Genomic DNA, 23,936 nt, shown 5'->3' on the forward strand with positions numbered 1-23,936 from the left:
AATCACGTTAGTACTTTCCCCGTTAGTTTTTCCTGCCTCCTAACTGAAACTAAACAACCTGTTTAATTACTTCATTACTAAATGACTTCTCACCTGAAAAGGCTGTAAATCTATGGAAAGCTAATCTAATACACAGCAATTCTCCACGGGATAGAGAAAACCATTATAAATATGAGAAGAGCTCATGAAGATCAACTATATTCATACTCTTCACTACCCTAACACTTTTACAACAGGAAAACAAAAAAATCTGTTAGAGTTCTGGAATGCTTATATGTATGCACACACATAAAATAGGAAAACAAACAATTCCATACTCAAATACAATACTAGTTTGCCACAAATTGTACATTCCCTCTGCCATATTATAATAACAATCTGTGGGAAGCTATCGTTCCAGAAATTATAGCTTAAAATGAAGCTTCATTTGTTGGGAATACTAAGCCTTTGATAGTTTTGCTGGCAAGTTTTATTTTTTACTTATTTATTTATTAATTTTCAGTGTGTTGAGCAGCTCATTGTACCTTTGTTCAACTACAGGGAAAGAACTGTTTAGTTTACAGCACAGTTTTATATGCAAATTATATTCAGTAAACTCTCTACTCATCATAAGCGTCAACAGGAAAAAAAAGCTTGACAAATTTAAGACTGTTGAGATTTTTCATAAACTTTGAAGGAACACTGAAATTACAAAGCACACCTAACTCACTGTAAAGCATTTCCTCTAAGCCTGTGCCAAATCATGTATATTAAAGGATTTTTTAAAAAAATCTACAATGACATTTCAGGCTCCATTTTCAATTTCTAAATATTTGTGACAATTAAGACAGTCCTGTCTTCTGCATACAGTCAATCTTACTTAGGTCTCCTAGAGATGAAGCTTGTTTCTACTCTGTGGAAACATTTCCATTAGATTTAGTAGCATTGGAGAAAAAGCCAACCTTCACCCCCACACACAAATCAAAATTCAGGAGGAAATTCAGAGTTCAAAATGAAGAGATATTTTACTGCCAATAGGGGAAAAAAAGTCTTAACAAATCAGCCAGCTGTTGCACTAACAACATCAAATAAAGAAATTGTGGAGCTTATTCTACCCTTTATCAATAATGCATGGCTGCGCACAGACAATTTATAGCTGTTTTCCATCACTGTGTATTGTGTAGTACTAAATTAAGTCTACAAAATTCAAGGACAGTCCACCCACACAGCTACTGTAAGCCAGCCAGGCCACTTTGAATAAACATTTTAAAGGCATAAAGTGAGTTTTATTAGCATGCTGAGCCACAGTTCCTAGTGGACAAAGCACCTCCTTTGAAAAAGTAGAAGTACACTTAGCAGAAGGAGAGATAAGTTATTCTTGTGCCTTACATGTAGAGAAGTAGCAAAAAGGAAAAAAAAAAAGAAATGCAACTTCTCAAATTTGTTAAGATTGAAACATGAAGCAAGAGAACTTATTTTCTATACTTGAAATTGATTGTCAGTCTCAGAAAGCCCTGAGAGAGGTGCTGAACAGGTTGTGTCGTGACAGCAAGAGAGCTAAAAACCAAAGATGGTTTTGATGGGTTTTGTTTACATTTGGGTAGCTCCCAAGATTAATAGGTTTATTTTTTAATCCTTCACAAGTCACATAAATCAGGAAAGCACACACAAGGCTTTCATCAAGATAAAGAACTAGTTATCATACTGAAATTGCCTTAACAACATTAATGGGACCAGTAAACAAGTGACAGGTGGGGTCCCTCTGCAGGCTAAATTACCCAAGAGACAGTATGCCACAGCTTGGTTGCTTTCCATCAGTCCCACCTCCTCCTACCACAACAGTACCAGTGCTCCTATGGCTGAGACATAAGAAAGCATCAAAGCACTTGGAGTGAACAAGCTGGTTGCCGGCAGCAAAAGGATGCAGCTGCCAGGTCTGCACATCCAACAGTTTTACCCAGGCTCTGCTCTGGTGGTGGCCAACGTACCACCTGGGTCCTCACTAGCTTTGCTTCAGGTGTGGAGTCAGGTATAACCAGCCACAACGTGGATGGCAGCACCACCAGGAGGTGGGTTTGGGTCACGCTGCCGACTTCTGCTCTGTTTCTTTTACAGTTGCACTGCCCAGCTTCCCTCTAAAAAATATTGGCAAGTGTGAGGTTTGTAAGAACCTTTTTGTAACCAGAGCACCACTTCAGGCAGATCCTCCAGGTCTCTCTCGTAAATGACATGACAAGATGATGTTCCTGCCTGGAAAAACTACTTTTGAACAATGTGGGAATGTAGAGGATGTAGCACAGCACAGCTGGGTAGCTTGATGGTTTCATGGCATATTTAAACACAACCACAACTAAGAGCAGGAAGGATGCAAGAGACAGGACTTAAGCCACGTGTTGTAAGTTGGTCAAGTGGAAATATCTGGCCAAATAAAAAAAAAAAAAAACATGACTTTTTATTGTGCAGGTGTGAAGAGAAAAAAAACAAACACAACTCTGACCAGTGGTATTGGATTTACAGATGTCTTTGATTTTCTAGTTAAGGTGTCTATTACTGTTTAGCAAAGTTTAACTTCATTTACAATAGGTGTGCTTTCTCAAAAAATCAGATCCTCTTTACAGATGCAACTAACAGACCTCTGAAGCCAACCACTCACCATGTAAAAGTCTGATTTACATGCTCGAGCAAGCCCAGAAAAATTCAGGAAGAGCCAGACTTGACTAAATCCTCTCACTACATTGCTGTACTAGGGCAAACAACCCCCACTTTTTGGTAGAGCTGCTTCACCCCTGTGAAAGCAGAATCTGTCTGCTCTGTCCTACAGGCAGAAACTACCCCAGATTGAGTTGTACTGAGATCTAGTCATGTTTTTCATAAAAACTTTTTAAAGATTTTTAAGATAAGCAGAAATCTAAAAAACCCAACAGCTTAAGACTTAGCTAAGGAAAGCAACTTCTGGGTATTTGTATTTAAACCTGTCAGAAGTGCAAGGATTTCCTTGGAAGGTTGGTCGGGTTTTTCCCCCCACTTAATCCATTAAGTTCCTGCTGCGTAAAGCAAAACTGCTGTTTTGAAGTCTGATGAGATTGAAGTAAAATCCTTGGCTAAATCAAGGCTACAGGACACAGCTTTGAGAAAAGCCAAACAATCATGCTGAAGCAACCTTGGCTTTTTATAAATGGAAATTAATTTTAATAAGTATACTGTTCATCTCACATTGCAAAAGCCTGCACTCCAATTAGAAGTGCACTGCTTTAATGACCCACACAGGGATAACATTCAGTGAAGTTCAGAGACGCACAAAATGGTCTCCAGCCCTCTTCATGGAGCATGTCGCTCCAGCAGGATGCTGGCTTTACAACTCACAGGCAAACTACTGGGGTGGTCACATTAGGATTTCCAAGTAGCCGTTGTCTCTACAAATGTAAAAATGGGATGCTTTGAGCACAACAAAGTTTTAGTATGTTACATACAATTATGGACACGTGTGGTCTTCAAACACTGTATTTTATTAAGAGAAATGGGGCCCACTTCTCCAAAGACTTGATATTTAATAGCCCTAGTGTATTGAGGTTTAATTTGTAGTACTTCTCTTCAGGGACAGCTATTGCCATTAATGCCTACACTTCCTTCTCTGTAACACCAACCTGCAGCCCAGCACTAGTCATACGTACAGCAGGACAGTTTGCTATGCCACTCAGTGTTAAGGACATGCAAAGAAGTTATTTATGTACATATTATAACATGAGGGGTACTTAAATTCAGACCATCTAAGAAACTCATCTCTTCATTCTGCTCTTCTCTGTAGTCACAGCGTTGTGACAAAAGCTGACCTAGGAGCTGCCTTTACTGTCTCTTAGCGATTATACGTGGTGCTCCCGTGCTTTCTGAGGAGGAGCCAGGCAGTTTGCAATCATCACTACTCTGGCTCCACAACAGCAGACACAAGTCTGCTCTGTGTTTTCCAGTTTTTATGCACTCATACTCTTCCCCTCTGTCTGCACATCTTACAGCCTCTTCCCCTCTTCACCTACCCGTACCCTGCACAGTCACTCATGCACCTTGCTGGATGTCCAGGCTGTGACTAATTTGTTGACCTCTGCTGCAGTGCACCAGGCAGCCACATTTGGGGACCTGCAAGGGCAATTGAGAGCCCCTCCATGCACATATCTGCGTCTCCTTTGCTTACAAGCCCACGCTTGGCTGAGGGCCACACTTCTACAGCCAGGACATGGCTGTGGCACACAGCCGCACAAGAACTGGGACAAGCCTAACCACAGCAACAGTAAGTTTCCTTATTTAACCTTTTGTAAGCATTTCTGCTCCCTGCCAGCTACAGCCATGCCTCAGGGCCTAGAAGCAGTCATGGCTACTTTCCCCCAACTCCTGTACAAAGCACTTCTTTACCACCAGAAAAGACTAAATTCACCGACAAATGCTTTTCCTGGTGAAAAGTAGCTCTAGAAGAGCTAAAGCCCTGGTATGCCTGAGCGAAGGACAGCATCCTGCACCACTCTGTGCACCTCTTGCAGAGGAGCAAGGGCTGGGACAGTCTGCGGGACCAGGAACTGCTCTAGGAGCAAAAGCCCAGGGCTGATTTGAAATGTGCTGGCATGAGGTCTGCAGTGGCAGTGCATGAAGGCTCTGCAGTCACAGCAGCTTGCCACAGGTGCATTGCAGCATCCCCTGCCCCTCTCTGAACTGAGTTTTGTGCAAGAGAGCCAAAGGTAGAGTCAGTGGAGTCTGGGTGCATGCATGTACAAACATACACACACCTCATCTAAATGAGAAGTTCAGAGAATAAAGGCAGGAAATCTGCTCTTCCACAATTACTGCATTTCCCATTTTGGGAAAACAGCTGGTGCCCCTGCATCTTTAGGATCACTAGATTCAGTAGCCCTCTACCTGTCCCAACAGCTGTCAGCAATTCAAGACCATATCAATAAGCACAAGATATACTTCACACTCAAAATCCAAGCAAGCTGTCCCCCACTGCTTGGTTTCACTGTGATTGAAGCAGCGAAAGCAGCACAAATCTGCCGTGAGCTATACTAAACAGTGGGAATGGCCAGGCACCTAAATCTGTGCTCTTCAAGAGATGAGTTCAGTTTTCACAGAATCACAGATTGCTAGAGGTTGGAAGGGACCTCTGGAGACCATCTAGTCCAACCCCTCTGCTAAAGCAGGATCACGTCCAGGCAGGTTTTGAATATCTCCAGAGAAGGAGACTCCACAGCCTCTCTGGGCAGCCTGTTCCAGTGCTCAGTCACCCTCACAGTGAAGGAGTTTTTCCTCATATTGAGATGGAACTTCCTGTGTTCCAGTCTGTGCCCGTTGCCCCTTGTCCTGTCACTGGGCACCACTGACAAGAGTCTGGCCCCTTCCCGTACACATCCACCCTTTAGATATTGATGAGTATTGATGAGATCCTTCTCTTCTCCAGGCTACACAGACCCAGCTCTCTCAGCCTTTGCTCATACAAGAGATGCTCCAGTCCCATAATCATCCTTGTGGCCCTCCGCTGTACTCACTCCAGTAGTTCTTTGTCTTTCTTGAAACTGAGGAGCCCAGAACTGGACACAGCACTCCAGATATGGCCTCACCAGGGCAGAGTAGTGGGGGAGGATAACCTCCCTCAATGTGCTGGCCACATTCTTCTTAATGTACCCCAGGATACCATTGGCCTTCTTGGCCACGGGGGCACATTGCTGGCTCATGGAAAGCTTGTTGTCCACCAGGGCTCCCAGGTCCTTCTCTGCAGAGCTGTTTCCCAGCAGGTCAGCCCCTAACCTGTACCGATGCTTGGGGTTATTCTTCCCTAGGTACAGGACCCTACACCTGCCCTTGTTGAATTTCATTTGGTTCCTCTCCGCCCAACTCTCCAGCCTGTCCAGGTCTCGCTGAATGGCAGCACAGCCTTCTGGTGTGTTGGCCACTCCTCCCTGTTTTGTGTTGTCAGCAAAGCTGCTGAGGGTGCACTCTCTCCCCTTGTCCAGGTCTTTGATGAGTATGTTGAATAAGACCGGACCGAGCGTTGACCCTTGGGGCACGCCACTAGCTACAGGCCTCCAACTAGACTCTGCTCGTCTAGTCTGTGTCTGGTCTACAACCCAGAGACAGAAACCAGCAGCAGCACTACAGTGCAGTGGACAATCCAGCTATGAATCCAAAATATGGGTAATTAATGAAAATGACAGCAGCAGCAGCTGTAGTCAAAGCAGAATTGTTTTAGATGTGTCTTACTCTCATCCAAACCTGCAGCACATTGCAGTGCATATAAGGTGGGCAGTGACAGTCACCAAAAGTAAATACAAACAGGAGCCAGCTCCACTTCAGACAGAAGCTGTCAAACCTGAGGGAGTCCAGGAGTCAGTAGCAAAGGCAGCCTTTACACAAGGATTACCCATCTGCATTTGTTTTATTACAAATTCAGACCCTCCCTCTGGTGTTGCTCTTAACCTGATTTGTATCTTTGCACAGCAACATTTCTGTACAGCCCACTTGTGACAGGGTGCTTACACCCAGCCCCTGGTCACCGAAACGACTCTGCAGCGAGAGGAGCCTATGCTCTGCACTGGGCATTGCACAAACATACACTCTGTTGGTCTAGTCTGTGGCTGGTCTATAACCCAGAGACAGAAACCAGCAGCAACACTACGATGCAGTGGACAATCCAGCTATGGGTATAAGATATGGGTAATTAACTAATGAAAACAATGGTGGCAGCAGCTGTAGTCAAAGCAGAATGGTCGCTTTTCCAGCTACAGCTGCATTTAGCTTCTACAGTCCTCACTTCTCTTACCTGTATTTTTCTTGGTGAAGAACTTGTCTCAGCCTGTCATCCAATAAGGACTGAAGACTAAATCTCTATTACTAAAACATTATTAATATATAGATCTATGACTAAGACATTCCAATGGAAAGGTATACAAGCACTTGAGAGTGTAGAACTGGTGATTTACAAAAAGAAACCAAGTCATTTGTTCATTGTATCAATTTTTACCTTACTGAAGTCAGTAAATTTACTCATAACTAATGAATACCGATAGTCAGGTCCAGTCTAAGACTTCGTGTTAGTATGGTTTATTACAGAGAAGAGTCGGAGGCTGGGACAGTCTGTGGGATCATGTCTATCCTCCTCCCTCTGCCCCTGCAAAAGAAGTTGCATCTTACCTTAAAACATTGTAACGGAAGTGGCAGTCCTCTACTTTCCTTTAGACCTTTTTAAACATCAGACATAAAACGCAGGTTTCAGCTAGTTCAACACTTCAGCATTTGACAGCACATTCAGGAACCTGAGTCATCCTACAAGAAGAGAAATGAAAAGCACCAGTTAGTCATTGTACATGTTGGGCAATATATCACATGCTTAAAACCACTGATGCCTGGTAAAGTCATGCTGCTAAATAATGAAATTATTTAAAAAAATCACAAATATGAAAGGCTAAGTCATTTTTTGAACCAAGGTGAAATGCACAAACAGTATTTTGGTTACAGCACCCTGGAATGAAAGCATACATCTTGCAATAGATACATTACCCTGCACTGCCTTCCCAATTCAAATACTCTTCGTTCAACCATGTGAATGCATGGAAATAAAGCTTCAGGCATGTCAGAATACACCATGTCAGTTACAGAACCATAACAGTGAGAGCTTAAGAAAAGGTAATCTGGTACTAATTTGAACTGGGAAATGCAGCAGAAGCCCATGGGAGCCAGGTAGTAGCCCTATGTTAGCCAGGATGTTGGTGTTCATGAAAGACACATCAAAGAATTTTAGACTGCTGTAAAAGGGGAGACATCTACATCTGGCTTGTCTCATTTCCCTGAATGAGAATTTTTAAAAAGGCTTATTTTGCAAGGTCTCACACATACTCTTAACCCTTACTGAGTAAAGATACTCCAACTGCAGCAAGTTCACGCCTGCACCACTGCATGTAAAGACAGCTCTTCCTCCACAGCAATCCAGCTAACACGCTCTGTCACCAAGGTTTAGACACTTATTTTTCAGTTCCAACTCACTTGGCATGTTTAATACCCCAAAAGAGTAAACCTCCCAAAACCACAGGCACACACAGAGACACCATTCCTTGCACAGAGACATCCCACCTCACAGCCACAAACCAAGTCAGCTGAACCCCGGGTCTGTGCCGATGGCAAATAGCTGCACAACAACGCTGCTGGGACATTTGACAGCTATGGAGCGATGGGAACAATTTATCTATATCTAGTGTGGCTGCTTAAGAGATTTTTGAAGATCATTTAAGACACTTCTTTATAATCCAGTACTTTAAGTACTTCCCTAAAGCTTTGGTATGAAATCACATGGTGATCCTTGTCCCAGTTTGTAAAACTACAGAAGTGTGGGCTTAATGGAACACAATGGAATCAATTAAAGCATATTTACTATACATCAATAAATAAACTAGCACTCAAATGATGTCACAAATCAATGTCCCTACATATGTATATTATTCTAATCCCACACTGCTTACAAATCCCTAAAACAGACTCCTAAGGTTTAAATGTCTTCATAAACTAAAATAACAAGTAGCATCTGAAGGGGAACTACAAGGGTCTGTCTGTGGGAGGTGGGATTAAGTGGGAGACCTTACATTCTGGAAACATAAACCATAAATGCAAGATCTGTTACAAAACCAGAAACCCCAAAGCCCCAAGCTTAGGTGAGCTTTAAAATAGCATTCAGTACTCTTTAAGTTATCCCAAGGAAGTGGGAGTCAATTTCTCCTCCCCCACCACCCACCCCAGCTAACACTTCCACAATCTGTTTAGTTATACTTTCAGCTATTTAGGTAAAATATGAACTTCTTTATACTGCATGTTAGCTATTCATGATACCCTAAAAATGCTTGTCTTACATTTCAATGGGAGTGCATTCCAAGATAATTGCAAGTATCTCTATCTACATAATACTAAAAAATGTAATGCATTAGGAAACTTGAGATGATAGAAAACAAATTAATGTCCTTGGAGGTATATATACACAGATAATAGCAAGTACCACAATCATTGTATTTCTGTATAACCTCCTGCTCTACACTTCTGTATAAAGTGTTACAGCAGTTTCCTGTAAGAATTCTGAATATTTCATGAGTTCAGCCTTATCTTAAACAGCTCAGTTCATAGTTACACATCCAGGACCACTGTTTAAGGGCACAACAGAACTGGCTTTCAAACTCCTGCTACCATAACCCAGCATGCCATGTCCCCATGACAAGGTGTCAAGATCATTCAGGTATTTTTCATGGGTTAATTTTGCTCCAACAGATTTCCCTTTTGCACATTGTCCCATAGGTAGCATGAACTTTGTTCCACATAGTCTGTGTAATTCAGCTGAAGGGAGTGCTTATGCCCACACTTGATCCAGATCAGTTTGAAGGCACATTAACTGTACGACGCTAAAGGCCAGGACTAGGACATGGCTCCAGCTCTGAGATGAACTAGTGACAACTTTGTGGGAGTCTCTCCTCTTTCTCACAGAGGACGATTGAACAAATGTCAGAAACCCTTTGGGAGGCTAAGATTTATCACATTACTGTTTTCCACGCCAGATGGAAAGAATGCTTCAGTTTTGCTTTTTACCCCAAACAAATCACAGCATAGATGCATACATAATCATATGACTCCTACGCATCCAAGCCCAACCAAAACAAAAAAAACATTAGGCCGCACACCCCTTTTTCCCCTACGGGGGGAACAAACCACACCTAACAGGTATTACTAAAAACACCAAACATTCGGAAACATTCTGATACAGTGGAGATGTAAAAAAAAGTAATACTGTAAGCAAAACATAGTAAAACAGTTAAGTAGACATATTGTATATACAAAAGGAGTACATTGGTGGATAAAGTAATTTTTACAGGAATCTTTAACCTTGTTAATATTTTACATTTAAACAAAGCTTGGGTGCAAAATATTATTTCTTAAATTCCCAGAGAAATGGCTGCTTTTTTTTTCCACGGAAAGTCTACATTCTTCACAGTGTACTCCAGCTTGACAAGTTCTCCTCAGGCAGGTAACACACATATTCCATTTTAATATTGTTCAACACCGCCTCCCACACGTGCCCCTCCCCTCCAGCAGACAGTAGCCAGATTCACTTATCTAAAGAGGAATTTATGCTGGTCTGAGAAAACACCAGCCCCCTCAACTGCAAGGACATGCCTGGATAACATATTCAGATATGCCTCAGATACTGCGTCAAACACTTCAAAGTCGGTTAAAGATGCACTGCATAGCACCAGAAGGGTAGTTATGTTCTTGCTGGGAAGGAGACATTATTTTAAAAATAAATTTGAATGTAATGTTTCCAGCAGTAAAGACACTATTTCCTGGTGAATATGTTCTGAACTTTTAGACAGAAAGCCTTTAAATAGTCAAAAGCAATATTCAATCTTGGTACACTTCACTGGCATAAGTTCTCATAATTGCTAAAGGAAATAACTAAGGCTATGTCTGCATGGCACAAAGCACCATGCTAATTAACCCTGCAGAGACACTAATTAATCTGGGCTGGATGCCATGACAAGATGACTACTCTGCTGCCTTGGGAATCTCCCTATGCTGATGTATCATGCCATTTGGCCATACACACGCCCCAAGTGGTCTCTTTCACATGAAAGAGTCTTACACCAAAGATGAACTCCCCACAGAGGGGCATTTCCTCTCAGAAACTGTCATGCAGCTCTTATTTAAGCCCATGACCTGCAGACAATACTGAGCCATACATTGCACTAATTCTTACCTATCTAGCAAAATAATCAGTATTAGAGGATCCTAGGCTGCTAGGAGGAGGAACATGAGAGGGTATACAAGGACATTCTCCTAGGCCTCAGTACAGAAAGTCCAGGACATCATCTCAGAGGAGCTAACTCTGATCATCTGCCAACGCTTCAGGTGCAGCAGTTCATCCCACAACAATTTGACATCTCACCTGGTCTCAAAACAGAGCAAGGAGAGAGCCTGTACTGCTAGTTGAAAAGTTCTGGAGTCAGTAGGTTCTAAATAGCAGATAAATGGAGCCACTGTTGTTGTTAGCACATTTAAAAAAAGTTAAATTGTTGCCAAAGCAACTCCACAGCTTTCCTTTCAACATTCTGGTGATAAAACAAGTCTTGCACTAAAGCCAGAACACCTTATCTGCTGTACCTGATGCCACCTCTTGGTACAGAGACCAGCAAATGGACTGCAAATGGACTTTGAGCTTCTTGTGACTTGTTAAAATACACACTATAATGAACTCAGCAGCAGCTTGGAGTGCCTGTCCCAATAGGAATTGGTTTTTGAGCAGCCAGAGAGCAAGAGGGAAGGACATCTGACATAGAGTACAACCTGCAGGAGAAGATGGAGAAGGGCCATTCACATCCAAAAACGCGGCATTTCCAAGACAATCCTGTTAGTCTAGGACTTTAACAACGGCCTCTCACAAGAAACACAGACCTTCTGCAAAGCACAGCCCCATGAATTTATGCATGAGTTACTTTAGTGAGAGGACTCACGTTGCTGGTAAATGGGATACACCAGCTCTGCTAGAGCCTGGCAGGCAAGACCGGCTTCTCGCATTTCAGCACATTTGCACAGGCAGAGGTCGCAGCGTGAGAAAGGACGGCTTCACCTTGGTCCAGGCTTTGCACTACAGTGGTCAGTCACCGGTTTCAACAAGTAGCTTGTTTCCTGTGGCAAAAAGCACAGGGACAACTGTGCTAGTTTAAAGTGTGCTGCATCAAGATAGGGAGAAACCACATTGAATAAGCAGCATCAAAACCTTCTTGAGCCTTTCATGCTCTCAGAGTGGACAAATACGCAAATAAGCCCGATCCAGCACAGATGAATACAAATCCTAGACCACTGTAGAAAGCATAACCACTAATTTAAGAGAAATTAAATTACATTTCATAAGTAGGTTTTAAAGTAGTAGTTCTCACACTTGGACCCAAAATGCATCAGCTCATGAAAAATGGAAAGGTGTCATAAAAGACAGATCTGCTACCTGATTGCTTTCAAAACCAGTAAGTTTTTTTTTCACAGGCATCTGGTACATTGTAGATTTAAGACTGACTAATAAAAGGCCGCATCTTACAAAACATTTAATACTACTTCTTGACCCAAAGGCCGAGTGTTCATGAATGTTACATGGTAAAAGTGACAATTTATATAAACACTTCAGTCTCTAACCAACAAAAAATGGTCAAAATTGTGACAAAACAGTAAAACCCAGCAAGCCATAAAAACAGATGTACTGAACCTTAACACCATTAGCTATCAAGTCAGGTGAGATTGACTCATCCATCTTCACTGCACCCTCAAAGGCCAGACATGCCCCACTTCTTCCTCCAGCACCTTCCCTATACAAACTGTAGAGTTCATCATGGGCTTTCTGAAGGGAGAGCTTTGCTTGGCAGGACAGTGCCGTGACACAATCACCACAGCAATGGAGACCTTCAGCTGGCACACGGCAACCTAAGCTTTAACCAGAAACAGGCAAACTTCTGAAAAGTACCAGCACAAATACATACTCTAACAGCTGAGGCTGCTGCCATGGGTGAAGCTTCACTGACAGCGACAGAGCACACCCAGTGCTTTCTTTTATCCCATCTGCAGGGAGTTCACTGCTCATGGAATTCATCACCCATACGTAGGGCTTCATATCCAGAGATTAAGAGGAGGTGAAGTCATCAGCACACCCATGTTTTGGTTTGGGGGGCAGGGGCGTCCTTTTTCGCATGCCCCTTTCCGTGGGCAGGGCAGACCTAATTCTTTGTTCTCTGTCTGCATCAAGACTCAGATGGCCCAGATTAAAAACCCCAATGTATTTCCTAGGACTCTAAAGCACGATGGACTTTACAAGGCCAGTTTAGTTGAGATATTTGATGTTAGACAAGAAATAGAGGGAGAAGGGGTGTCACAACTGAAGCACTAGTGTGAAGTTACCTAAAAGTGGTTTGAGAAAGAAGGAAAACTGGGAAGACCCTCAGCCACAGATCATTTTCATTTAACCTTTCTCAATAAACCAGTTATATCCTATACAATATCCCTTATCCAGTTACACCCTTTGCTTGTTCACATCACCATATCATGAAACACCTGTGACAAGCAACAACACACAAGATAAATCTGTGCTTGCTTCCTTAAGGAGAGCAGAGATTAGGAAAGGGCAGGAAGGTCATCCTTTTGTCTTGCAATGAAAAGGAACTAGGAAGGTGGAGGATGTAACTGAAAGGGATCATAAAACACTATCTTGCTTGCCTGGTTCCTAGGTCAGATGGCTCCTCAGCTGCCTGTGGGACACAGGCATGGCAACACAGGCTGCCCCTGATGAGAGCAGCACCTGCTTACTCCTCTGGTCCCATCCGAGCTGGGCAAGCAGAGGAAGGGAGGGAAAGGGGCCTGCCAGCTTTTAAAAAGCAGAAGATACTTCACGAAGTAATCTTAACATTCAAAATTAAGTTAAAGATATAGAGCTGATTGCCATTATCTTCAGAAACCCTAGTAACCTTGATGGGCCCCAAAAATTCTTAACTGCTGGATTTCAAGTGACAAAAGCAAACCTCTGTAAAAACTCTTTCTTCATGCTGTTTCCCCATCCTCATAGAAAATGAAAACATTCCCCAGTTGTGAAGCACCACTATATATCTTCACGGGTGTAACACAGCTATAACCAACAACAAAATACACACAGGCAGGTGATCTGCTCTAGAGTCATGCCAAGAACCTGCATCTGAGGGAATCCACATCCCTCACATAGCATCTCTGTACCTAGTCCTGGAGGCTGAAGCTCTCCCTACTTTGGGACAGGCAACATCCCAAGACTTTGAGTTGGCAGGGAAAAAAAAAAAACCACAACAGGACTCTCATCCTTCTCTGGCACCAAGGTAAAATTTGGACCAGGTCACGTGGCCTTGCAGCTCAGGCTTACCATATGCGTGATGCCTAGCTGCCTTTGGGATTTTCAAACAGATCTTACCACCACCTCCTTAGTGATATTCCAGAGTGTATACTGCTAAGGGATGAGATTTTTGGAAGGAATATGGTAGACTGGCCTCCAATATCCAGTGGTGTTTGGGAATGACCCCCAATGCCCACCACACACTCCTGTAATAGGTCTGAGAAATTTTTGGTACTGAACCAAAATGAGAATAAGCCTCTCATATTTTCAGGCTAAAGCTTTGAAAACACAATGAGTTAGTGAACCCCAAGCTGCACAGGTTTCAGGGGTATGCCCCTCACTACAGCAGGCTATGACAAGAGCAATCCTCAAAAGTGTTAACACAGTCACATATCACTGAGGGCCATTGCCATGGCAATGCTGTTCTCCTTGTGCCAAAGGGAAAAAAAGAGGTAGGACTGCTGTCTCATCAGATGTTCCAAATCAATGATGAACAAGAAAAGCTAAAAATAAATTACTTTTGAATTTACTGCCTGTGAAGCAAACTAATGCAGAATAACCACTGTACATCCTTATACCTTCATGAGCACCATGTTCTAAACATGTCAATTCATTTCATATGAGGGGTGCTAGACAAAAAAAACCATTTCCAGGGATCAGGAAAATTAAGCAAAAAAAAAAAAATTAAGCAAACAAGCATGTGGTCTCCAGAGGAAAGGCCAGATTATTCTCCAGATTCCCACTGCTAGGTCTTAAGAGAATTGCTTCCCCCAATTTAATTTCAAGCCCTATCATCTTATGAGACATTTGACCGTGTCTCTCAGAAACGAAGCAGAAGAGTAGCTGGATCCTAATCCTAGCATAAGCTAGAAAGACTAGCAAGGGGAGGACAAGGATGAGACATGCAGTTCTGGTCAGGATGTTCTTCTTTGTTGAAATTGTTATCACACCTGTCATATTCAGCAATGTCACAGATTAGAAACTCCACAAAAGACGGCATACACAAGTGGCAATATTCCCGTCCTTTCTGCCAAAAAATAAGTAGGGAGGATTGTCGTTACGATACTACTACTATATATAATATATGTACACACACACAATCTATATATACACACTAAACACTGGATTTTCAGGGTCCAGCTCACGGACATTAAGGTTGTAATCTAACAACCTAATCTCTCAAACTAGACGTACATTTCCCTCGAACAGCCAAAAGAGTAATATAAAATTGCAAAACCCCCCTCTACCCACAGAGTCCATAAAACACAAAGGTCACAGAGCAAAGCCACCCGAACCGATTCTGCCTGAAAAGTTGCAGGCACGCCTTTGCAAGCAAAGCCAGCGGAAGGCGGGGGAGGGAGAGGACAGAGTGGAAAAGCAGATGAAAAAGCCAGCCCAAGCTTTGCAACACTGGTTTATCATGTCACTGTGAAGGCTCAGCGTGTTTGTGGGTACTCAGGGTCAATGCGGATGAAAAATCGTCAACTTAATTGTCGTCCCGTCACGGCTTCTGCCTAGAAGGCTTTGAGTTGCGCGAGGCTGAGCGGGTTGTTGCAACAGTTTGCGAACAGTTTATCCACCAGAAAGAGACACCGACAGAGGTATTTCACACACACACAAACATGCGTACACGCTCCTTGTAATACTTCCCCGACATTAAGTAATGCCATTCAAAAAACAAGCCACCACTTCAAGCCAGAAGTACTCTCCCATTTAGATATATTTTAAGTAGTCTGTTAGATAGTAACACCAAAACCTACTCAGTGACACAAACTAGATCAAATGTCACTATTTCACGAAAAAGTAAAAAGAAAGACTAAACTTACAGGGCTGTTAGTCCACGGTTTCTCTCTAGCACACCGTACATCATTGAACTGCAATGCCTGAAACAGTAACTTGACCTCTCTGTGAAGGTGGGCGGTATTATACAAGCTGAAACATTAGAAACATGCATAATTACGCTGGGTATTTGCCACACATTCTTTCATCCGTGAACAAATATGAATGGAAATGTCATACTGACACTCCAGGCTTAGATTATGTCCAAACCACCAATTAAGATTTTTCACAAGGCCCTGAGAGAACAAAATTTTTTAGAGCAGGAGAAATTTTCTTTGGACTTAAGCTGTGCATATGTTAAAAACACAATGACAGTGCTGCCAGCTCAAACCCAAGACAACAGTGGACCTCACCAGGGATTTTTCAGCTTTCTTCCCCACCACTGACAATGTAGCGTCACTTTGTTCTCCTCTGACCCCATGCACCCATTCATGCAGCACTTCAGAAGATGCCTGCCATGGCACCAGCCGCATCCCGTCACTCAGCATCCACCCGTTCCTGCACGGTGCTGCCTCTCTCCTACACCTGTGCAGTGCCTGCCTGCTCCTCAGCACAGCTCCATCAGACCAAGAACCTTTAGCAGAAGCAGTCCATCCATAGGGTTGGTCGGGCTGAAACACACTACTAGGATGACAAATGGGGCAGGTGAATGAAAAGAAAACATCATACTTGCTCCTAGCTGCACAGATGGGCAACCACAGCTCACATCAAGCTGCTTACACTTCTGGCAATATCCCTTTTACATTAAGCATACAGAATGCCCTCACTGCATGTAACCTTCTCTTCCCCTCAAGGAAAGCAGCATTCATCTTTTGGGTGGCAGAACCAGAAAACAATGAAATACTGCAAAACAATATTCACAGCTGGAGCCTAGCAAAATACACAACACTTTCAAAACTTTTAAGGCTATCTCATAAGACAACAAAACCCACAGTTTTTTTCTTAGCAGGGAGAAAACCCAGTTCCCAAAGGCAGACAAACTATGTACACATGTCTAACTACACTCTTCTCCTGTTACATTAAGTTCTCCTATTTCTCAAAGTCAAGACCTAACCACACTCCTGACCAAGCGAGACGCAGCAATGTCTATAGCTGCTGTGATCCCATTGCTCCTCAACTTATTTTGCTACCACCATCCGCACGTTGCTGTTCTGGGCATCTAACTTGTCCATCCCTTTTCCACAATGAAACACTTCCTGTGCTTGCTTGCCACAAATAGATGTGGAATACACAGTATTTGTTTCAGCTAATTCCCCATGCGCTAGGGACAATGCATGCATTTAGAACAGCGTTCCACCAGACACACATGAATTACTCTACAATAATTCTTCTATTTTGTACCTCAAGCAGCTCAGCTCCCTCTGTCTCTTCCTCATTATATACTTCCAAAACCTTTGAAGGTCATAGCAATGCATAAAGTGAAGTACCTCTCCAGATACACGAGTAGATTTTGCAGTTTCCAGGATCTGTGTTTTTCCCTCTATGCGGGATAGCCATAAGGAAACATGAGTTGCCATAATGACCACACAGAAAGGAAGTAAAAACTTACAAGCAAAGTTTCTCCACAAGTATCTGAAATCTCAAGATACGAAAATTGGTCAGTGTCAAGTTATTAGCAGAACTTGCTGGAGGCTTTGGTTTTGTGTTAGTTTGAAAACTGCTTTTGCAAATCATGGTTTATTCAGAAGTTATGCCCTGCATACTTTCTTACACACTTCTGAAAAGTGTGGGCATCTTTATCTTGAAGTTTCTCCCTTTCTTCCATATAACCTAAAAATCAACTGAAAGATGACAGAGCAACCCTCTTAAGTCTTACCTAAAGCATCTATTCAAAAATGTCTGAGCTATGTGACAAAAATGATTTAAGTCAAACTAAAGTGGTTTGTGGCCAAAAGAAAATTGATGTGTATTTCAACACAGAAATTGCTACAGAGCAAAGACCTGAATTTGCATCAAATCCTGGTTGGAATAATTTAATTGCCACAATGTAAGAGCAGGAATTTCCCAAGTCTTTATTTGCTTTCCCTGTAAATATGAGAGAAGGGAAAAGTCAACACTATAGTTTTAAGATTCCAATTTAGAAGTGGTTTGATAACAACCTTCCCCAAGTCATTCTCCTGGGAAAGAGCTGTTAGAGCACAGAGCTAATTAGGGCTTGTCAGTTAAGCTCCTTCTGCTTTGTTCAGAAAACCTAGACAAATAGCTTATCCATGGATAGACCTGGGGGCCCTTCACAAATATTTTGTATTCCACTGCAAGCTTAGGCACATTACATAAACATCTGGAGTACCCACTAAAATGTGAACACCTCCCCCTCTGCCCTGCAGTGTGTGTCTTCATGACACTTTTTCATCAACAGTGACAGAAAGAAAATAATATTATAGAGGGCTTCCATCCAAAAAAAATGTAACAGCTTGTCTATACACACACCAAGGTTTGGGGGAAAAGGGAGTAGGGGAAATTCAGGTGCATAAACAAGTTTTTCAGTCCTCCTTATCAGTACTTAACTTCTGAAAGTACCTTGTATCATTAATAATAAGAGACTGTTTCCAGAAGGGTTGGAGACTAGACTGCTCTGGGGGGAAACGGCAGTGAGAATCAGATATGTTCATCTTTTCCCAGGAGGTGCAGTGCAGTTTGGAAGTGCACTCAGCATCCAGAACCTAAGACAATGCTAAGTCACCCTGGTGTACTCTGACACCACTGCAGAACAAGAGCAGAGAGAACCACAGACATGGTAAAAAACATGGGCTTCTACAAAAGCTCCCAGCTGTGTTGACCATGCCAGGGCCCATAATTAATAAACCAGTTGCTCACAACGCAGCAGGTACTTTGATATTACATTACACAGCATAGCTGGATTGGAGCCAAGGAGCTACGTGCTGTGCAAGCCAAGCTTTGAGGAGGGAAAGGCTCCTAGTCCTCTATGGGACCCTTTCCCCAAACAGCAATGTCAGCACCTACAGCTTAGACTGCAAAGATGCCTGCAGAATTGCAGCGATCAAGCCTAACCGCTGGGCATTTTTTATGTATTTGTTTATTTTTCAAAACTGTAGAGAAGCTGTACCTTACTGTACATTTGAGCAACTGCATAATAGGCACAGCTTAGTTACCTCACAATATTCCCCTCACAAAAGGGAAGGTGAGGCACTGGAACAGGTTGCCCAGAGAGGCTGTGGATGCCCCCTCCCTGGAAGTGTTCAAGGCCAGGTTGGATGGGGCTTTGGGCAACCTGGTCTAGTGGAGGGTGTCCCTGCCCGTAGCAGGGGGGTTGGAACTAGTTGGTCTTTGAGGTCCCTTCCAACCCAAACCATTCTGATTCTAAAACCAGGGAAACAAAGTCTTCCTTTTCACTGCTATTACACAGGAGAACGCTGAAAACTTCTGGTGAAACAAAGGCAGCAGCAGCCAACTGGTGTGATAAACTGTCATTCACACTTTATTCCAATGAGTAATAATTACATGATTTAAAAATACACAAAATCAATGCATATGTTAAACATGAAAGAAACTGTCCTCAAGAGCTAGATGCTCTGAGATCACATTTCAAAGCAATGCAGTATCATTCTGTTAATCTTTTGGGAAAACTAGCAAGGATATTCTGCTTCAGTGTGATTAACGCAGGAATTCAAGCCTCTCCAATGTGACCTTCCACAGAAAGCTCAGGGGTCAAGAGTAGCAGCTTGTATATGTCGTGCTACAATGCTAATATATCTGTACTATCAATAAAAGCCTTCTGTAACAATAGGACCAACAAGTTTCATGGGGGAAAGGGGGGTTCTATATATAGACTCTAAGATGGCACAAAACATCTTCTACACAACTGTAAGTGAAAAGTTGCTCTTCTAAAGGCAGTTGCAGAAATTTCATTTTTGCTATGTGGGTGGAAAAAAGCTAACAGATTGACTTCCATGCTTTATTCTCAAATACTCTGTCAAAACAGAAACGAATAAAAGACTGCTTTCTTAGAGTAATGGTTAATGAACAAAATGAAGCTGAGACAGCAACTGCCCTGCCCTGCAAAGGCCCTGGGTTCCACAAGAAAAAAAATACAATTGGTATAAATAGCCTCAGGTAGGTCAGCGTCAACCATGAAAAGAGATCATCAGATGAGTTTTTTCTCCTCATTCTTACCCTTTGCAATCTGAGAAGAGTGAAAGAGGACACCAGTTAGCAAGAAGGCTGCTAATTAATTCCTCCTCACCCAGGCACTGCAAAGCTTCTAGCTGCAAACTACCTGCTGATCTATGAACATGCACTTAATAGCATTTTAAGAGGCTTGATGCATTCTGAAAAAATGCCATTAAAACAGACACAATCATCTCACAAGATCAGTGTGTAACATTTTCCTTATCAGCAGCAAGAAAAGATGAAAGAAAAGCAGCATCACTCTTTCCTACATTATTTTAAGCCTGGTTAATTTTCAGAGCAACAACTTACATCGCACAGTGATTTTGATGAGAGGTCAGGATGCCACAGGCATAGATGCTTTCAAAAGGATGACTTCACATGAGGAGGAGACCTCACATCATCTCTTAGGTGAACAAGCTTCCCTGAAATAAGTGATGTCTGGATAAGTTGCCACAAGGTAGAAGTGTCTTGCTGTAAGGGCAGGACCAGAATGCAGAGTGCAGGTGACATGCCAGGTAAAGACACAGGCAGCTAAAGCACTTTAAGGAAGCAGGACTCTTGTCTTAGGTGCTCAGTTAACCCTGGATAAAAGGCTATAAAAAGCTCTTTGGAAAGAGCACTGAGACAGGAGATGAGTCAGAAAGAAGGAATAATGGAAGAACACCAATGGATCCCACAAAGAAAGATTTCTGCACACTAACACTGAGAATCTCAAGCTTTCTACAACCAACCATAGTTTGTTTGCCTCACAAGGCTGCTCTGTTAGTACTATCACAATACAAACAAGAGAAGTCCTGACAGCAAGAGTTAAACTCCTGGTGTCAGTAGGCAGATACAGCCTTAAGTCAAGTGTCATCTCAAACATCTGCAGCTCAGCTATAGGCTTTTGAAGTACTAAAGGGATATCACAATCATTAAAACTGAGTAACAAATCCACCTGCAAGCACAAAGCCTCAATAATCTGAACAACTTTGATCCTTCTCAATCTATTAATGACTGCAATGCCCCTCATTTTAGCTAGAGCACAAAGCATTGAGTTATTGAAATTAATATTTTGGGTTTTTTGGTGAGGCAGGACAAGCACCTCTAATCTCATCACTCTTTTCCAGTTATGTTTAAATGCTCCCAGCACTATTTCTCTTCAATACCTGCTTCTACCAATGGCAAAGTGGGGAGCACCAAGACCACATCTTCACACTGCATGGGTCTAAGTAAGCAACAAGCCAACTAGGCAAACATAGGCAATGGAAAGGATTTTATTAATTTTTTTTTAACTGTGTTATCACCTCCTGGGCACACAGAGTGCCTGCTGAATGCACCACAGATGTGCAGCCTAGCCAGCTGTGTTTTCTTACATCAATTTTTCATCCCTTTGTCCCCATCCTGAAATTGCTTTTCTTTCTACCTACCCAGCAATCTCAGCTACATTTTTTTCCCCTGTGAAAAAAAAGATTATAGTTTCTGGCCTTTACCACTGCACACAAACTTGACTGAAATCTGAGAAGCAAGAATGTTTTACTTGGTTTGAATATGAAGACACCTGCAGTTCAATCTCAGGTGTGCAATGCAGAGCCAACAACAAAAGAATGGAAATGTCAAGGACCAGACGCTTTCTTAAACATACCAGATTTTACTCTGGGCAAACAACAGAAATACTGTTTATTTTTTTCTTGTCAGAGCAGAAATCCTCCATGGTAGGTTACACCATTGTAGGTTAATGAGTTCTTGCGTACAAGCTCTCCGATGAACTGACTGGCTTCAAGCCCTTGTTTGGACAGGTAACCTGGAAGAGGTCAGCCAAAGGACCCTGAAGATGCAGACAGGCTGGATCAGGAATGCCAGTGGCCAGAACCCAGACCGGGTAAGCAGGAATTAACACAGCTATCCTCTAGGTGATTACTGAGCATTTCCCACCGATGCTATCAGATCTGAAGAACAGGACAAAGAACAAAATGTGTAGGGACACATTCCCTGCTGCTCCTTCTCAAAAGCAATAAAATGCCCTTTTTAGAGTGTAAAGTGAGGGCGAGTCCTTCCCTACTTGGAATAAACACACTTGTGCACATTCCTTCCTTTAATACTGTGTACATCTCTACTTGGCATCACGAGCTGTGGCAGGATGACTCAGTTTGTTACTGATTAACAGCTCACTTCAAATCTTTTCTGTGTACCTCAATCCAACTCTGCTCATATCAGTCATCAGGCATCCTGACACCATCCCTTTCTTACGACTTTGCCCTCAGGTGTACCAGACAAATACTAACTCAATAGCCCAGAGCTCACCAGGTACCAGCAAACTCCTTCCCCCCTCTCCAGAGCACAACCCCCCCACACTTGCAACTTTCACATCCCCAAGGGCTCTGCAGGCAGCTGAGCAGGCTGTGGTCTTGCTGCCATCCCAAATTTCCATGCATGAAGATACTAAGCTGTGAGTCAAGAAGAGGTGTCCTGTCAAAGGAAGGCTCTGCCCACTCAGGTACCTGCAGATACCTGATAGATACCGGCAGATGGTAGACAGCTGGACCACCATACAGTGTATCACCCACTTGCTTCTGGAGAGCAGGGCCTGGCCCTCCTGCCCAGAAAGGGGTTGTGTGCATGTAAGGGGAGGGGAGTAACTTTAGGATGACTGACAAACATGGTGTTTCAAATCAGAGACTAGGGGAAAAGCAAGGTACTTCAGTTCTGGGTGTATTTGCCCAAATTAGATGTATTTTTAGAAACAAAAAAAATCACACTTTTCCTACAAGGTGTCAGTCCTTCGTAAATACAAGGACTGCTGTCTTGAATAGCCACCCAGAACCATGTCCTGGCATGAACAAAAGGCAGCACCCCCCAGCAAGCTTTGCTGTAACAGCTGCTGAAAGGTGATGTTATCCAGTCTGTACCTCACTGCCTTCCACCCTGACACCCCCCCACACACACACACTGCACACCTTTCCCCCCAGGCACCAACCTGAGTCTCAAAGGCAGCTGAAGTCCAGACCTCAGCCAGCTTCATTTGCTCCCAGCACACAGCCTCTAGCCAAAGACCACCTCTGTCTGCGCCTGCGGCTCACACTTCTCCCACCAGTGCTGCTGCCTGCACAGGCAATGCACACACCTGCCCCCACAGCAACACCCTGCCTGCCTGCCTCACGGGGAGAGAGGGAATCTCAAGCGCAGGTTCTCGCCCCTTCTCCCACTCTTCTTCCACAGCGTGGTATTTCCAGTAAACTGTTTACAAACACACACACAAGCTACACACACTGCAAAATCCTGCCCAGGACTCTTACCCTACTGCGTAACTGCATTGCACAATAAGTGCTCCTAAGCCCTGCCATTGGCACAAGCCCCAAGAGCAGTGCAGGGGTGAAGTCACATCTTCATAGCCTCACAAAGCCTCCAAAGGCTGAGGCAGTGCCAAGTGACATACAACTGTCTTTCAGAAACGGAGGCAGAAGGAGGCAAAGACACAAGTCGCTGCCAACTCTGGAAGCTTGTTCGATGGTTTAAGAGTTTTATCAGAGATAAGCTAAAAGACCTTCTCCTGCCCACCTGCATGCAAGTACCAACACACCTGGTCTTATTTCCAAATGCAATCTCTAACAGTCCACACAGGTTGCTCTATGAAATTCATCATGCCAACCCCAATATGATTTGGGTGAAAGCCAGAAATCATTCCTGTGTCAAGGAGCACTGGTAGTCCCTATAAATGTCAGGCAATATTTACATCTGCATCAAACCCGCGGTTTGGCAAAAAAGTTAATTCACCCAAAAGCGCTTTGATCCTCTGACAAATCATTTCCTGATTCAAGTTGAAACAACACAAAGGACTTTGGACACCAACCAGCTGTCGCCCTTGTCTTGTGAGCTGGCACTAAAACCCACACAGCCGGAGAGGAAAGATTTAGGTGGTGGGAGGGGAGCAAATGGTCCATTTGCATTCACAGCATGTGAGAAGTTCCTTCTGCAGAAGTGATTCCTTCTCTTCCTACCTATCTGATACAAGCTGACAGAACAGGGATCCACCAAAACTCACAAACAGGGAAGCAGCTGCAGGACACTTCAACAGCACCAGAGTACAGCAAAACCTGTTGGA

At 43.1% G+C, this 23,936-nt stretch overlaps 1 protein-coding gene across 3 annotated transcripts in view; it reads right to left on the reverse strand.

The window, feature by feature from the left end:
• Positions 1-23,936, reverse strand: part of KANK1 (KN motif and ankyrin repeat domains 1) — a 130,369-nt gene that overhangs the window by 89,946 nt on the left and 16,487 nt on the right. For 2 of the 3 annotated variants that reach the window (XM_075739485.1, XM_075739482.1), the window contains exons 3-4: positions 11,499-11,673; positions 7,150-7,281 (exon numbers count right to left, since the gene is read on the reverse strand). The gene's annotated coding sequence lies outside the window, so the exon portion shown is untranslated. The remainder of the gene's footprint in view (positions 1-7,149; positions 7,282-11,498; positions 11,674-23,936) is intronic. The other variant, XM_075739486.1, reaches the window with a different exon arrangement.

The sequence above is a fragment of the Balearica regulorum genome, chromosome Z (assembly GCF_011004875.1).
Source record: "Balearica regulorum gibbericeps isolate bBalReg1 chromosome Z, bBalReg1.pri, whole genome shotgun sequence".
NCBI lineage: Eukaryota > Metazoa > Chordata > Aves > Gruiformes > Gruidae > Balearica > Balearica regulorum.